Raw genomic sequence first — 18,444 nt, 5'->3', positions numbered from 1 at the left:
CATCCTCCGTTGCTCGAAATCTGGGAGTTCTATTCGACACCTCTCTTGCCTTTGACAAGCAAGTGAATAGGACCGTCTCCACCTGTTGTGGGGTCCTAAGGGTGTTGAGAAAGCTGACCCATTACCTCTCCCCTGACACCCGGAAACAAGTCTAGGTTGCCCTTCTATCTTCGCGCTTGGACTACTGCAACGCCCTTTATTTTGGGATGAGCAACAAACTGGATCATCGGCTGCAAGTGGTCCAGAACGCGGCAGCAAGGTTTGTCGTTAATGCCCCTAGATGCTCCTCAGGAACTGCGATCAGGAAACATCTTCATTGGCTCCCGGTGTATGCCAGAATAAAATTTAAAACCCTGATTATCATCCACCGGGCTCTTCATGACGCGGGGCCGAGGGCATTAGGTCTCTGCTGACATACTACACCCCAGGTAGGACCCTGCGATCCGCCAATCAGAAGCTGCTAATCGTCCCACGTGTTGCGAAAGCAAGGTGGGGTGGCAGGGCCTTCTTCACACTTGCCCCCAGACTTTGGAATGAGCTTCCCCTTGATCTCAGGAATCAGGAATCTCTTACTCTGTTTCGCAGAGGCCTTAAAACTCTGCTTTTCTCTGAAGCTTATCCTTAATGCTTCTTTCTCTCCTTATCCTGGATCTGGCTGATTGCTTTCCATCAGTTGCGCCTTGATGCCTTCGGGCAAAGTAGCGCATTATAAATTCCACTTCAATTAATCAATCAATCAAGGCCTCAATGACTTGTTCACCCTTATGCCCACTCAAGTGTGAGTAAGTTTCATATGCATTTCATGGAATTTGTTACTTTCATTAACTATTGACACTTGGCCCAGGGTGATACTGTTTGCCTTTCTAAGATTAATTATAGTGACTCTTGTGCTGTTGATTCTCTATACCCCGTCCCTTTGGTTTAACATTGGGGTAACTCCCTTTTTTTCTCGAATAAGTTTCATATGCACCAGGCTATGGGGAATTGGGGAGGAAAGGCTCTGTGAAATGGCAAAAGATGTCCTTGGTGGTAACTAGACCGGGAATAGTAATTGAAGCAATGTCAAGGTCTCCCTGGTGAACACTTGTGGGCAAGAAAGCCCAGCAGCACCAGATACCAAGTTCAAATGCCTTCAATCGAGGCCATGCAAGGACAAAAGAGGCTCAAAAGAATTTTCGGACGGAATATTCGGAAATGTATTGCCAGGGAAACCAGATCTACCAACCGTTCTGGGCACATCCCTTATGGACTTCAGAGAGGTGAAAGGCCTGTAAAACAAAATACCCCAATTGGACTACCTTAATTCAGCTTGACAGAGATGCCACCTGGTTTAGTCGACCCAGGAGAAGTTCCACGGTTAGGAGGGTCTTGAAGTTCACCAGTATACAGTTCCCACGGGAAATCTTTAGGATGAATACCAACTCAGGGTGATCTTTGGACTGATGAGACCTCTTGGGCCAGAACATAGGGCCACCTTGGATTTGTTTTCAACCAGAGCACTGTTTTATTCCTCAAGGTCTCAAAGTCTTCACTTGCATTGGGAGATAGCTCGGGAACATCTTTAAGGACGATTAGGTATGGTGTGCAATTTGGAGGAAGTTGTGGGTAACGTGTGGGGAAGGTTGCCATGGTGGATAGTTTGAATAAGCCTCCCACTTCTTCTTTGGTGTTCTACACTGCTATTAGCTTTGCCTTGCTCCCCCAATTTGTCCGCTAAACTCTGGCTGCCACTGGACTCTGGCACGGGTGGCAATTGAGAGGAGGTAGGTAAACTGGTTCTAGTTTGTTCCTGCTGCAGATGTGGATGCAGGATCCTAAGGTAGATAGAGTGCCCTTTCCCAGTTCCCACATCAAAAGTGACAGGGCCTTTAGAGACTTGAGCTTCCCCACGTACAGGTCAAGGTGAGCCACTACTGGAGCGAGCTCCAACCTTAATGTGGCCCTAAAGCTTTTTAGGAAATTCTCCAAGAAACCCTCCAGGAGCTCCTGGAAGGGTTTCTTGGGAATCTCAATGGGCGCCCCCAAGGATGATGGGGAAGTACGGTCATTAAACTGAGAGGATTTCTCTACCAGACCCATTGAATGGTTGTTGTTATCAGGGGCAAGAGAAGTAATCTGCTCGCCTGTTGACTCGCTCAAGGGGGCAGAGCGCTTGCTGCAGGGAAAAACACCATCAAAAGAGACCATGGTTGGAGAAACAGAGACGGATGTTAAAAGTGGGTCTATTTGAGGGATAGAGAGGGGTTCCTGTCCTTGTTTGTGAGATCTTATAAACATCCCAGAAACTCTCATTTGTTTGCACTGGGTGTTATTAGTGTGTGGACTGGTGGCACCAAGTGGGAGTGTTCGGAGCAGAAACTGAAATCTGCTCACATACACACAGTAAGACAGTAGGTTGTCTATTCTATCTAGGATGCAATTATCCCCAGTAGTATTTTGAGATTTATTAGGTTTCTTCGATTTTGCTGCACCTGACCCCCCTCCATGGTCTTTTGTTTCACTATGATCAAGCGCTAGCCGCACAGGAGCCAAAATGCAGACTGCAATTCTTGGACTAACAGTTTGACAAGGACAGGTAGAAAGGTAAAATTGCTCACTTGTTAGGAATCAATGCCAGGCAGATCCTCATAGGCAGTTTTAAGGCTGATATGCAGTGGTTGGAACATGCAGGTAAACTGGACAGCAAACAACAAGCAACAGTACCTTGGGTTGCAGTATCCTCCAGGCTCCGATGAGTCCTCCCTTGTCCTGGGCATAGCCCGTGCATGTCCCTTGCTGTGGGACTGCTGAATGCACTTTGTATCACGTTACTGGAAGCCCGCCACTTGCAGCGACTCTGGAAGGAGGCCTCCTGGTGCTGGGGCTTCTGGGGGCCAGAAACCATCTTGCAGGCAACACTGATGTCCCACGCTGCGGACTGCTGAATGCGCTTTGTAGCACAATACGGGAACAATTTGTTTTCCGATTGACTAATGTCTGTATTTAATAATTAACAGTGTTATTGTGTTTCCTCCCCATGTTTTGCATATTGTCATCTGTTAGAAACTGGGTTGTAGATAGACTTGGGTATGAGCCCTATTCAAGCAACATCCACAATCATAGTCAGGGTAATAAGCAGGCAACCCTAAATTAACGTGTGATTACCCTATGGTAGCTTGGCAGAGAGCAGTCAGACTTAGCTTAGAGGCAATGTGTAAAGTATTTGTGCAACAGTTCAAACAGTAAAAAAGTTAAAACACCACTCAAAAAGATTACTCACCAGGGTGGAAAATTGAACTTGGTTTAATAAATAAAACCAAAGTGACAAAAATCTAATAAGTAGAACTTGAGGTATGATTTTTTAACCCCTTGAGTGCCCATGACGAGATAGTCTCGTCATGGGCCGCGGTTGCGCTGTGCCCATGACGAGACTATCTCGTCATGAACCCCGCCCGCTAATTCAACGCCCGGCACAGGGCGGGGAAAGGGCGGGGCACACAAGGGGTTAAAGAATGAACTGTAAAATAGTACTTAGAATCAATAAGCTCTTACTTGTGGCATCTTGACACTTGGACAAAGTTAGACGCTCAGGCAGACCGCGATGGAGCATGGGCTGGATACAGAGACTCAGTGAGGCCTGCTAAACAAAAGTACCCTGAGCCTGGCTATGTCCACTTCGAAGATGTGGGACTCAGCCACAGCAATACATCTGTGTCAATTTATGCAGTGGGGGTGATGCAGAAAGTTCTGATCTGTGCAGAAGCGATGTTCCGTCTGGTCCGATGAGCAGGGAGCTGCGATGGAATGATTTGTTGTTGTCATTGACGATGCCGTCAATGGAGATGCAGAGACCTTGTACAAGGTTGGTTCCGAAGGATCGACACAGCAGAGGAGATGTGCCGGTTGTGGTCATGCAACAGGAGCGATGTGCTGGTTCTGATCCATGCAACAGGAGTGATGCGCCGGTTCCGATCCACACAACAGCGGCGATGTGCGGGTTCAACAGAGGATGTGTGGGTTTTGCTGAAGCAAGTATATTAGGCCATATTTCCAAGGGTCTAGGAATGGGGTGGCACAACTTGGCAGAGCAGACTCACAGATGGCAGAGTCAAGGTGCAGACGCAGGTAAGTTGGAAGTCTTTTATGTCCCTGAGACTTCAGATCAGGAGGCAAGCCCTTGCTAGTCCTTGGAGTCACTCTGGGTTCAAGTGATGCAGGTCCAGTCTTTCTCTACCAGGCATGAGAACAGCAGGCATCGAGGCAGCACAGAAAGGCAGGAGTCCAGCAAAGCAGCAGTCCAGCAGAGTGGTAGTCCTTTAGCAGCATGCAGTTCTTCTGCCTGGCAGAGTCTTCACAGGTCTAGAAGTGTACTGAAGTGGAGGTGCCAGACGTCCCGTACTTACAACCAGTTGTGCCTTTGAATTGGGGAAGACTTCAAAAACAGGTCTTTGAAGTGCGCAGAGGTTCTCCCTTCCTAATCTAGCTCTAGACTCACTACAGCCCTTTGTGTGGGGACAGGACACAGTCTGTTTAGGTGTAAGTGAGGCTGGGTCAAGCTCCTCCCTCCCATCCTGCCGGGATGATCCATCAAGTCACACTTAAGCTCCCATTGTGTGTGATTGTCTAGGCTGAATGAACAAAGTCCAGCTGTCACCCTCACCAGACATTTATTAGACAGGCACCGGGCACCAAATGGCTAAAGTAAGAAAATGCCAATTTTCTACAAGTGCCATTTACAGAACTGCAATTTAAAATCCGACTTCACCATAAGTTATGATTTTAAATTGTGATTCTAGAGACACCAAACTTGAAAAGTTCATCTCTTCACAATCAGGACTTATAGATAAAACATGTAATAACATACTCCCACTGTTAGCCTATGGGAGAGATAGGCGTTGCAGTAGTGAAGAATATGAGAGTTTTTTACTACCAGGACATGTAAAACTTAAACGTACATATATTGCCTTTCAAATACATTGCACCCTGCCCGTTTGATTGTCCAGGACCTACATTAGGTTTGACGTTTAGGTATAAAAAAATGAGGGTTTGGGCCTGGAAAGAGGTTTATCTTTCCAGGATGAACTGGCACTGTAAACTGAACACACAAGCCCCTCAATGGCAGGTGTGAGCCATGGTTAGAGAGCTAGTTAAGTGTGTGACACAACAAGTGCTGCAGGCCTACAAGTAGCACCTAATGTACAGGCCCTTGGCACATGTAGTGGACTTTACTAGGGACTTATAAGTAGATTACATATGCCAATTGGGGTTTGAGCCCATATTACGATGTTTAGGGGAGAAAGCAAAAGCACTTTAGCACTGGGTAGCAGTGGTAAAGGGCACGGAGTCCTAAAGCCAGGAAAAACGAGGTCAGAAAAGTCTAGGAGGTAGGCAAGTAGTTGGGAGGAAGACCTCTGTAAGGCTATCAGGTCTAATATCATCTTTGATCTCCTATTCGTCCTTCCACATGCCAGTTATGTAAATTTGTGTCTCATGGAATATATGTTAACTTTGAAATTTGGTTTAAAGACAAAGGGTAATTTCTCACTTATCTAGACTTGGAACTAAGATTATGTTTTTTTACAAGAAACACATTATAATAACACTAAATCCATCAAATACAAATGGGTTGGACATTTTATTCCTAGGAAATGACCGTGGAGGTGGGGAAGCTATCTGTTATCATGTGTTAGCCAAATGTTATTCTAGATAACATGGACCTCTCGTTGTTCCATGTTTTTTGTCCCATTAAGTCTGATCCTGACTTCTGGAATGCCAATGTCATTATGGCAGGTTATTTTAACTAGTTATTAGACCCTTTTACTGATAGAAGTATAAGAATACATTTACCCTTGATAAATAACATATGGCTTTCAAATCTACAATCTCCTCTATACCTTTATTTGAAGTTTGGAGGAATTGCAATCCAGATTAGTCAGCATTCCCTTTTTATTAAAGTGCATTACAATTGATTTAAAAGCCAGTAGATGAAGATTCAATAATTGTCTCCTGTTGAATAATTATTTGATTTCTGAAGCCACTACTTTTATTAAAGAATTCTCACATTTTAATAAGTCCTCAAACATGTGCATTGACAATAATTGGGATACCTCTAAAGCTTCTTTTAGATCTTTTACTACTGCTTTTCAAGCTAGAAAGAAAAAAATAACTGAAACAACCAGTCAGAAATAAATAAGATTGCTACTGTTGATGCTTGCAATTTCTTGTTGAAAGTTAAATCCAGATTTCCAAGCAGTCAACATTTGATTTTGGTTAATTAAACACATTTCACTAAATACAATAATTATTAAAAGGAATCACAACAACCTACAATAATTTTTCAATTTAAAGTTCTAAGCAGGCTTAACAATTTGTAGTTTTAAGGCAATTATTAATGTGTTGAAGTAAAGTACTGAGAATATATGTAGATATATATATGTTATTTCGGTCCAGAGACCATTAAAGTGCAATTGCAAAAAATATAGCATAATGATAAAAGGCATAATAAGAGTAATAGTAAAAAGGGAAGAAGGATACATAAAAACATTACAGTAGCAGGTAAACCATAGGCTAGGCATGATTGTACACCTCAGGGGAAACAATTACCCCTATCAACATAAACCTCCAAAGTGGCCTAATTTCATGCCAATATGTTGTCCTCCTTGTTTGATAGCCCAGTCTACCCTATCAAGAACGTATAACAAAGGTATTCTCCCATTCGTACTAACTGTCAACAGTAAGGGGTCCATTAGTATGTCGGGCGGATCGCCACCGCTCGCATGGCGGTGGCGATCCGCCTGACATATTCCCCCACCCGCATGCAAATTTCCCCCTGCTACATTACCATGGCTGGGGGGACCCTGGCGGACGGAAAGACCGTCCGCCGGTATTCCGCCCGGTCGATGAGTCGCCCGGGCGGAAAAGCTGTTAATGTGATGGCGGTGTCTGGTAGACACCGCCATCCATATTAGAATACATGCGGGGACATGCTTTTCTGCCGCCACGGAAAGGCATGCAGTTCTCAACATTGGGGGCCTGCAGCGGGCCCCCAGGTATTCTGGGGTGTGTGGGGTGCACATGGGGGTACCTATGGTACCCCCCTGCATTTGACAGTACAACGTGGCAGGCACCGCGTGGTGCCTGTCACGTTGTACTGTCAAATGTACAAATTGCATTTCTGGCATTGCGGCTGGTGGTGCTTTAAGCACCGCCCACCGCAATGTTAGAAATCCGGGATGCTCCCGCCAGTGTGGCGGGTGCATCCTAATAGGCGGGACCGCTGCATGCATTGCGGGCGGTTCCATTTCCCGGAGGTATGGCGGGCGGACAAAGTCCGCCCGCCATGCTAATGACCCTCTAAGTGTCCTATTCTACGAGTAAAAAGATTTAAAATGAAATAAAAGGTATTATGTGTAAGAAAAACAGCTTAAAAGCAATTCATAAAACAATTTTAGCTAATGATTCTGTGTTCATAAAGACATGATCTTTATATTACATAGCAGCAATGATAATTACAGGTTCACAGATATTAAACTTTGTTACTGAGTAGTTCATGTACTTTTTTGATAGTGCATGAAAGCCATTATTTTATGATTAAACTGGAAGAGTTCTAAAATAAGATACATATATATGAATTTACAAAAATTGGTAACATTAATTGCATTGTAAAAAAAAGGATAGAGGTCCTAAAATGTGTGCAAAGGTTTGCATTTACCAGGCTATGTATCAGGATTACGTAATCCGATCAATAGGATTGGCTTGCTAGCCATATATTGCATAAAGAGTTAAAATAGACAAGTTTAAGACCGATTAGCTAACACATTTAATAATGAAAAGCACAATAGCTAAAAAAATGTTTTCTGATTGAAGTGCAAAGTAAACTTGACAATGTAATATTTCAGGGCATGTACTACTTATTAGTCCATGTGGTTTCATGGCCATCTTTGGAGGGCATTATTTTATGAATAAACTGGGAAGAGTTTGCAAAATGAGATGGATGTGTGCAGTTTCATAAGGTAATTTGGAATATAAAACACCACAGAGAAAGCCCTGATAGCCGGTGTGCTCACTACCATAGTTTGATTGCCTCGCTAGTAGCCAATAAGTATAATGAATGAAGGAGAAGCACACATATGTGAAGTAGTGTATCTTGTTTGATTTTGTAAAAGTGCTGACAGTACAATGCATTGCCAAAAAAATTACCAGGAATCAACCTATGTTTGAGGCTTTTCTATTGGAGTTTCGAATGGTTTTTACATGATTGAAGATCCCATTGAGTGCTAATTGAACTATTACTTCATTGCCTCGCTAGCAGCATGTCTGCATGATTTATGTATGTGATAATTCTAGTACTACAAATGTATAATCTGCCTGTAAACAGAAGATTATGGAATGGCGGCAGGACTGAATACCAAACTGGTTAAAATGGTTTTGTAGCCAGAGTCTGTGTTAATTAGGTAGACTTGTGCAAGTGCCTAGAAGGTGAGCCAGCAATTCCAGATATTGTGTGAATAGCCAACAGTTTTGCGTATAAGGTCTTTCCGCCCATTCCGACGTAAAGTCAAGGGAGGAAAAAGTCCAATGCGAAGCTACATAAGTCTGATTTTATAATAGGCTTTGAAGGGTTCCACTTAGTAGCCTTGTGGTTAGTGATTTCAACATGAGTTCATTTGTCAGCCACTACAGACTTCTTTTATTCAAATTATGTACGTCCTTTGAAAAAGAAATAATGTTGCTAGTTTATTCAGAAGTTTCTTAAAGAGGTACCCACACATATTCAGCTACCAAAGAAAGAAGGCCTGTGGGTGACGGAGGAAGCCCAAGAACTTTTTGTTGGTGGCCCAGCCGGATTTGATCTCCTCCCAGATGTAATTTTTCAAGGTGGAGTCCTGTGAATTATGCATGTATTTTAGAAAAGCAGATTTTTTTGGACCAAAACTTGGTCCATTAGACCAAGTTCAGGTGTTATCTGGGCTTAGGAAGAATTTTGCAGGAGTTTGAATAAAAGTCGATGTTAAAAAAGGACTGGAATTTGTCAGGGTACACTTCGATTCTGTAAGCAATGGTGGGAGTGAGCTTTGCTTTGTTCACTTTCAAGATTGGTTTGAGTGACAGATTTCTAGTCTTAGGTAATAGAGCTTGAAAGGCATAAAGTAAGTCGGCGATCTTTGATTTAGTTGATTTAAATTATGTAAATGGCTTCCTTGATTGTCTAGCAATACGCCCAGATATATGCATCTTTTGTTTTTAGTCAGATGCATTTCTCCCAAACTCCAGGCCCCGTCCTTTTTTATTTTCCTCCAAAAAGCAACTATGTTTGTTTTTTCAAATTTACAGCCATTTAATTTACATTGCAAGAGATGTTAAGGGCATTTAAAACCTTTGAAAATCAGTGCCTGTTATGTTCCTAAGGACAACATCATTGGCGTACTGTGGGGATGTGATACACTGAGGGGCGATTTTTGGCGGGTGGGAATCAGTGGCATCCAATTGGAGAATCAACTGGCTTGATTCTCATTTAATTTGATAATACTATTGCAACTTCCAATGCAGATATTTCGAATTCTTTCTAAACTTTTTAGAAATCCTTGTAAACTGAACACATACACCAGTGTGATCATTTTGAAAATGTTTTGGGGGTTATTCCCAGAATGTCCACTCTACATCCTAACTTTGAAGATCATGAAGCTAATATAACATGACAGCACTAATAACTGCCATTAATTCACTAAAGTAGTAGATCTTGTTGGTTTCTCCATTGAAAGTATTTACATATTTCTCCATTGTCCTATTTTTTGCCCATAAATTGCTGGAACTGCTTAACACCTTTAATTCAGATTCCAGAGCCAGTGGCACCTTCCCCGAGAAAATAATGGTTGTTTCCCCTTTATTTTGATAGGTATTAAACAAGGCTGCATTCTTCTCTTTTTCTTTTTGTGTTATGCTTGGAACCTTTCCAGGGATCAACTTGTAATTCAAATATATCTGTTTTTCAGCATAGTTTGGAGAAAATGTAATTATCTGCTGGTGACATTCTAGTATATATGTCCAACCCTGTTTCGTCTCTGAATCCCTTCTTACAAGAAGCTTAGTTATATTGTAATGTTTCTGGGTACGAACTAAACTTCACTGAAACTGAGATGTATCTGTGGAACTCTCAGGTTTTTAATATATGATTACTAACTCTCATTTTGCATGGTGTCCTTCAAAGATTAAATAGCTCAGCACTTCAAATGTTAAGGAAACCAATAAACTTACATTTTTTACATTCAAATCTAAAACACTGAATTTATCCTCAGCTTACTCTACCATTTTTCCGATCATGGTGTGGTAGGCTCTACACTATAGAAAGATGATTTGTACATCAAATGTATAGGTTATTGTTATGCTCTCATTTAAAAAACCAAACTTTTATTTTAAACAACTCAATACCATCTTTTAATTTTTTTTATGGAATAACAAAACTTCTCATATTGCTATTTCTAACCTAAAGAGACCAGAGAATTAAGGTGTGTGCAATTTCTTGATTTTAAATTGTATAACTTGTCTCCCAAAATTCATGTTTTTTCTTTATAAAATGCTATTATTATGTCTAATTGTACTTATATTTTGAAATACTTCGGAATACTGTTAAATAGAGTATTATTAATAAATGTTGCCCTCAACAGTGTTTTATACTTCCATTAGTTTGGTACAATCAGTTTATGCAGACTCATAATTGGTCTTTTTATTTTAAGCATTGGAAGGAAAAGGGTATTTTAAATATTTATCAATTTTGGTCTGAAAACACTACTGCTACGTTTGTTATTTTACAGGATAAATATTAATTATACTCTTTTTTTAAAGAGCTGAATATAATCTAATATGTGGATTTAACCAACATCATATTTCTAAATCTCCTATAGTCTTTGACTCTAGTTTACCCTTACAGAATATTGCTATTGACTCTATTTGGAATGGACCTATTCCAGAAGCCATTCATATATACTGAAATGTATTATCTATGTTTTGATCAGACCTAAAAGTGAGAGATTCAAATGTTTCTAATTCCATTAAGTTTTGTAACAAGTTATGGTTGCAGCTATTTAACACCTATAGAGCAGCAACTTTTACTCACTTTTATAAGATATATAAGAGCCATATTCACCATAGTTCATGGTAATAAGTTTGACCATGCAGCTTCTTCTCCTTGTTGGTCATGTACTAATGATATTGGTTCCATAATTCATATGGTATTCCACTGGCATTGTTGAAACCTTTTGGGGTTTAGTATTGTTTAAACATTCTGAACGTTTAGATTGTAATTACCTCTGACCTTTTCTACTATATTTTTTTAGAATCTTTATCTCCTTATTTTCATGGTTCTACTAATATGCCTACTTTGTTTTATGTTCTTCTTGCAGTGTTGGAAAGACTGTTCCATTCACTTGAGCGCCCAGAGGGTATTTCATTGACAGTCATATACGAGACAATGATGGCACATAGAGAAGAGAGCCGGGCAGAAAGCCAGAAAACTCAAGACGCATGCAGGAAATTGCAGAATTTGATTCGGAGAGTGGCCAAATCCTGTTCAGAAATTGCGGAAAGGATATCCGAAGCCGAGAATCGAATCTCTACTCTTGAGGATGAGATGGCAGCACAAAAAATAGCCACTGACGCGCTGACAACATACAGGGATGACCTATCCTGGAAGATTGAGGACATGGAAAATCGCCTACGGTGGAATAATTTAAGAATTCTTGGCGTACCTGAAGGGGTCGAAGGTTCTGACCCCCGTAAAACTGTTGTGAAACTTTTTACAGAGGCTTTCCCGGAACTGGCTCAGTGGGTATGGGACACTGAGATACAACGGGCCCACAGATTTCCCTTTCAAATTAAACAGAATCAAACCAATTTGAGGCCCAGAGCTCTAATGATATGCCTGTCTAATTTTCTGTCCAGACAGGCGTTGTATGATTTAGCCAGGCCAGATAGACAGAGGAAAGCGCTTGGTGTAGAGTTTTTTGTTCGTCACGATTTCTGTCCTACAACTGTGGGAAAAAGGTGGCAACTACGGCAGTTAATTACACCGTTCCAAGATAAGGGTGCACAAGCATTTCTCTTAAGCCCAGCTAAGTTGAAAATAATATATAAAGAGAAAACGAGATTTTTTACATCCGAGCTGAAAGCAAAAGAGTATTTGCAAGAGATTAAGCCCTAGGATAGATAACACATAAGTAAGGGAAACCTTAGCTAAACGCCGTCCGGAATGATGTTTGTAGTCTCTGCAGAAGGTTGAAGATTTATGCTGATCTGCATGCTAGTGAATTCCCTGTCTTTTTTTTGGGGGGGGGGGGTTCTCCCCTACACTGTTTAAATGTTACTGTTTGGTTTATGGTGAAGATAGGTGTAATAGGCACTCGGGGGGACACGGGGTACAGAGGTGGGTACGAGGTTCTCCATCACTGTAGACCGTTGGGTCTATCAGCCTCTTTGCTGGGGAGGGCAGGGGGGTTGCCTTCAGTGGTCGAGGAGGCCGATGTGGGGGGAGGGGTGGCACCGCGTTTCAGGGAGGAGGGTGGCTATCAAGGGAGGCGGGGATGGGAGGGTAAAAAGTATAAAAAAGCCAGTAGTAACTACAAGATTTATGAAAGAAAGAGAGATGATGTTAAGAGAGACAGGAAACTATGTCTGTTTGTTTAAACCAGGATAAGATGGCATTTGTAACTGTATGTGCATTTGATGTGCGGGGACTCAACGAGAGGGGGAAATGGTAAAGAGTAGCACGTAAAATAAGGAATATGTCACCCGATGTAGTCTGTATCCAAGAGACACATGTCCCTTGGAGCAAACACATTATATTAAAGGAGCTACGTTATGAGCTATACTACAGGTGTGTACTTCTCAAGGGACTACCACTAGAGGTGTTGCTATACTTGCGAAAAAAGGCCTTTTAAAAATCACGGAAAGGGCAGCAGATAAATATGGGCGATGGGCCATGATCGAATGTATCACAGCTAATGAGAAGTCTACAATCAGTTCTGTATACGGCTCGAATCATGATGAATCACAAATCATTGAATACTTAAATATAGAATTGGCCAACTGGGCAACCCCTTTTATACTTACGGGGGATTTTAATATCCAATTAGGAGAAGTGACTCATAGGTTGGGGGGAGATAAATACGTTGGCAAGAAACCTAAGGTACACAAAGCCTTACAGCAGCCTCTTGACGAACAAGGCCTAGCCAATGTATGGCCCAGGTTAAAACATCCAGAACCAGGGTACACACATTATTCCTGCCCTCATCAAAAGCTATCTAGGCTAGATAATTTTTTTGTAACGACAACTTATCTAAAAGATGCAAATATACCGATTTTTTCCCGAATAACCTCGGATCACAACCCAATATTTTTGAAACTTGTAATGCATGGCTTAATACGACCCAGAAGTACACTCTCCTTTGACAGGAAACTACTACTAAATGAAGAGTTTATTAGTCACGTCCGAAAATGGGTAACAAAATTTCTAGCCATAAATCGTAACTCCACTAAATACGGTATAGTCTGGGATGCAATAAAAGCAGGACTTAGGGGAGAGATATTAAGCTTTGGACTACATGCGCAGAAACAACTCAGACAGCACCAAATGGTGTTATATGAGGAACTACGATGCTCTGAGTGCAATTTGATAGAAGCAGTAGAGGGAAAGCTAGATATTGCACAGGCACAAACAGAGGTGGCATGGTGCAAAGCTAAGATAAATGAAGAATGGGCCAAAGACATTGCAAAGAAATACCAGCTTTTTAAAAACAAGTGTTATGAGTTTGGGGAGGCACCAGGGAGATGCCTTGCGAAGAAGATTAGATCTAAAGAGGTAGGAAACTATATTGCGGCAATTCAGGATTCCGCAGGGAGCATAGTAGAAACATTGGAGGGGATTCTAGAGGTATTTAGGGTTTTTTACGAGGATCTGTACTCAGCAGACACTGACACTCAAAGAGGAGGGGAGGATTTTTATAGAGATCCTCTTGGGGAAACTGTGAAGGAAGAAGATCAGAGAATGCTAGAGGAGCCTATCTCAATGCAAGAGTTGATAGACGCTGTTGGTTCACTAGCTACAGGGAAAGCTGCTTGTCCCGACAGGCTTCCATTAGAACTATATAAACTTTTAATGCCAGAAATACAATCAGACATGCTAGCTGTTTTTCGGGAAGCACAAGAGGGTGCTCCCCCTAGATCTTGGGATGAAGCCAGTATCATTATCTTTCTTAAAAAAGATAAACCTCCCACACTGCCAGGGTCGTTTAGACCGATCTCGCTTATAAACTGCGATGGGAAAATCTATGGAAAGATGTTAGCATCGCGGCTTTCTCGCGTGATTACACCCCTAGTTTCGGTCCATCAACACGGATTCATATCAGGTAGAGGCACGGTGAATCATATAAGTAGAGTTACAACAATGCTAGATATCGCCAATACACGTAATTTGCCATGCGGGGTGATACTACTGGACGCAGAAAAAGCGTTTGACCGTGTCTCCTGGGAATTTCTTTGGGCAACAATGAGGTGGTATGGGTTCGGTGCTGGGTTTATTCAGGCAATTAAAACAATGTACAGATCACCAAAAGCGCGAGTGTGTGCGCTAGGGTTAGAATCGAACCCTGTGTCTATACTAAGAGGTACCCGGCAGGGTTGCCCCTGCTGTCCCCTGCTATTCGCGCTATATATCAACCAATTCTTGAATCTATTGGAACAAAGGCTAAACACATCATTACTAGGCCCTAGGCAAGAACGGGTTAAAATATTTGCATATGCAGATGACATAGCGATAGTCTATCCGGATCCCGCCATCAGGTTGATGGAGACCGAACAACTTGCATCAATTTCTGGGATGAGCTCCGGGTCCAAACTAAACCTAGCAAAGACACAGGTTATATGCACCGATCAGGCACATTTTAATGACCCAAGAGTTGTGGAGGAGGCAATATATTTGGGAGTCCGCTTGAACGCATCCCTTGACACGATGGTCATGTCTAATTGGGAGCCTCTGCTCTGTAAAAAATATTTGGACAGGATGGAGGTCTTCATTTATCAATGTTGGGAATATGTAATGTTCTAAAAATGCTCAATTGTGCTTCCAAAGTTGGTCGCATCCCCATGGGCACTCCGGTATTCCTGATATCAGGACTTAAGAAAGTTTCACAATAGAGAATAGATTTTTCACATATTTCTTTATTTCTACTTCCGTTCTCACTTCATTGAAATTCTCTTCATTTCAATTAATTTATGAAGCTTCCTGAATTTTTATCATTACATCTTTGTAGCTCCTATGCATTTCGGGCTACTCGCCCTTCTTCAGGGAGCATCACTACAAAAAATCATAGCACACATACTTTTCGTGAGATATTATGCATTCTGTTATTCCAGTTATATATACTTCAATCAGCAGCCTTGATATAGTCACATTATATTTATACACACTGTTAAATTTAATCTAAATTCATCAATAACCTATTTCACAGTTAATCACCCTGTGGTATACCCTTGAATAATGCTTCTGTCGACCTATAGTGTAATATGGTGCGTGTTACGTTATTGTGGTGATATGTGGATTTGTCAAGAGTATCCGCGTGTTCACTTGTGTCCAAATCCCATGAGCTTAAATGGTTTACTCACGATACTAAACGTTCAACATGTTGCGCTGTCCTAAAATGTAAGTGACAGCGATTAGAATTCTGGGAGTAATCTAAACACGTTATACCAAGCATATATAATCGCCGAAAAATCAGTTTACTAGTTTTTCTGTAGGCTGTCAGATACTGGCGTCTCCTTCGTAGCGTTCGGGCGTAGTATTAGACCTCCGCATTTCCGTGTTTGGAGAACTTATACTTCTTATTGGTTCTTATACCGAATCAGATGTCTGCACATCATTCGCGGTTGCCAAGGTTTCAGTGAAGCTTGGTAAATGTTAAAAACGGACTGTTCTAATTTCTACTCGCTGCTCGCGGTTCAACGAGTTCATGCAAGGTGTAATTACTATTGAAAACGGACTACTCTAGTGTGTAATGTCCTGACCTACTAGGCATAGATGATAGATTATTTATATACGATGGCGGCCATGTATACGCGTTCAAGTGTAGTCAAGCAATACTATTATCTCATGAAATCAAGCGGGACTATATTTAGATTGTTCAATCAACATATAAAGGTACCAGCAAACAGAACTCAGGAGGACATGAAATGTCCTTTCTACATTAAAGATAACATGCAGATTCAATACAATCATTGAGCCCATATGGCTTGTATGATTGCAGCTTCATTATCCAGAAGTTTTCTCGTCGCAAAAGATGTTTATTGTTGTCTCTTCCTTCCATCTTTTGGACGGTTTCCAATATTAGGAATTTTAGTTGCGATATATTGTGCTGTTGTTCCATGAAATGCGTAGCAACCAATAATTTCATGTTCTTTGCTCTTATGTTAGATTTGTGTTCATTTATCCGCGTCTTAATTTTCCGCTCAGTCTTTCCCACATAAACTTTGCCACATGGGCATTTTAAAAGGTAAATCACGTTAGTTGTATCACATGTGGCAAAGGTGCGTAGTTTGATGTTGTATCCCTTCATCGGGTGTGGTATACTGGTTCCTTTTATGATGTTATTACAATTATTACAGTTCATGCATGGTCTAGTTCCTTTAGCTATTTGTGGAGCAATTAGTTTCTGATTGAGGATTTCTCCAAAAGTTTTACTCCTGGTGTATGCGAACATAGGTGGCTGTACGAATATAGATTTGAAATCTGGTTCTAACCCCAACATTGGCCAATGGTGGTTGATTATTCTCTTAAAGCTGCTGCTTTGATTAGAAAATCTTGATACAATCACCATTCTGGTGTTTATTGGTTTAGTAGTATTTTTCAAAAGATCCGTTCTTGAAGTTGAAAGGGAGCACTGTTTAGCCCGCTCTACAATGGGTTCCGGATATCCTCTATCCAGGAATCTTTTTGCCATTTCATCTATTCTTTTTCTCAATTTTTACGGATCTGATGTTATTCTTTTTACTCTTAACATCTGCGATGTTGGTAGATGCTCTTTTAAGGAAGCTTGGTGAAAGCTGCTATAATGTAGCATGGTATTTTTATCTGTCGTCTTTTGAAATATATCAGTTTCTAATCCTTTGTTGGTTAAAGTGATTTCCACATCTAAGAAAGTAATCCTGCATTCTGATATTTCCGGCGTGAATTGTATTCGGTCATCTATGGTGTTTAATGTCAGCAGTGCCTTCTTTAGATCATTTTGTGTTCCTTTCCATAGGATAAAAATATCGTCAATATATCGCAAAAATAACCTAATGTTATCCTGCCATTCTGGTTTGGATAGTATGTGGTCTTCCTCAAACTTTTGCATAAAGATATTAGCATATACAGGCACAGCGCAATTGCCCATGGATGTACCCGTTAATTGAAAATACCAGTTGTCTTTCCATTTAAAATAACTCTGGTATAGAGTAAAATACATCAACTCCATCAGAAATACTTGCATCAATGGTTCTAACTCTGTGTTTGTTAGAGCTTGTTCTATAGCTTCCATACCATGAAGATGAGGAATTGACGTGTATAAGGATTTTATATCAGCTGTACACAAAATCATCTTTTCTTCTTTATTGATCTTGATACTTTGTAGTTTCAATATGAAGTCTGTAGTATCCTTCACATATGTTCTCATTTTCTTTATGCTAGGTTGCAAGTATTTGTCCAAGAATTGGCCTACAGGTTCATGTAAACTACCACGTGTAGATACAATCGGTCTAAGTGGTGGATCTTTCAGATTTTTATGGATCTTCGGAACCATATACAGTGTAGGACTTTTAGGATTTGATTTCAAATGACAAGTCTTCGTTTTCTCTCTGATCACTCCTGTATCATACGGTTTTTGAACGATTTCCTTTAGTATGCTGGCGAACTGTGTTGTTGGATTTTACTCTAGTTTCATGTATGTTCCAGTGTCGGAGACATGTTCCATTACTTTCGCCTCATATATTGATGAATTCATTATTACCAATGCTCCCCCTTTATCGGCTTTTGAGCATTTGATTTCCGCATTATTGGCTAACTTTTTTAGTGTATCCTGATCCTTCTGTGTGATATTCTTGGTGATTTTTTTGTTGTAATTAAGTTTTGATAGGTCTTGTTTAACCAAAATTTCAAACAGATCCAAGGTTTTGTGACTTATCGGTGCTTCATATGTACTTTTTGTTTTTAGCCCCCGTAGTTGGTTTGGCTCTATTGGACCTTGATCATTTAAAATATTTTCAAAGAAATGTCTTAGGCGCAATTTTCTCATTAATTTGCAGAGACTTACTTCAAGCTCCAATTGGTCTGTTTGTGTGGTTGGAACAAACGATGTGCCTTTTTGTAGAAGTTTGGTTTTTTGTGATGTCAGTTCATAATCAGAAATGTTTATGACTAACTGTCCTTCAGTATTGCTTTCT

The sequence above is a fragment of the Triturus cristatus genome, chromosome 10 (assembly GCF_964204655.1).
Source record: "Triturus cristatus chromosome 10, aTriCri1.1, whole genome shotgun sequence".
NCBI lineage: Eukaryota > Metazoa > Chordata > Amphibia > Caudata > Salamandridae > Triturus > Triturus cristatus.
Note: the sequence above shows the minus strand (reverse complement) of the source record.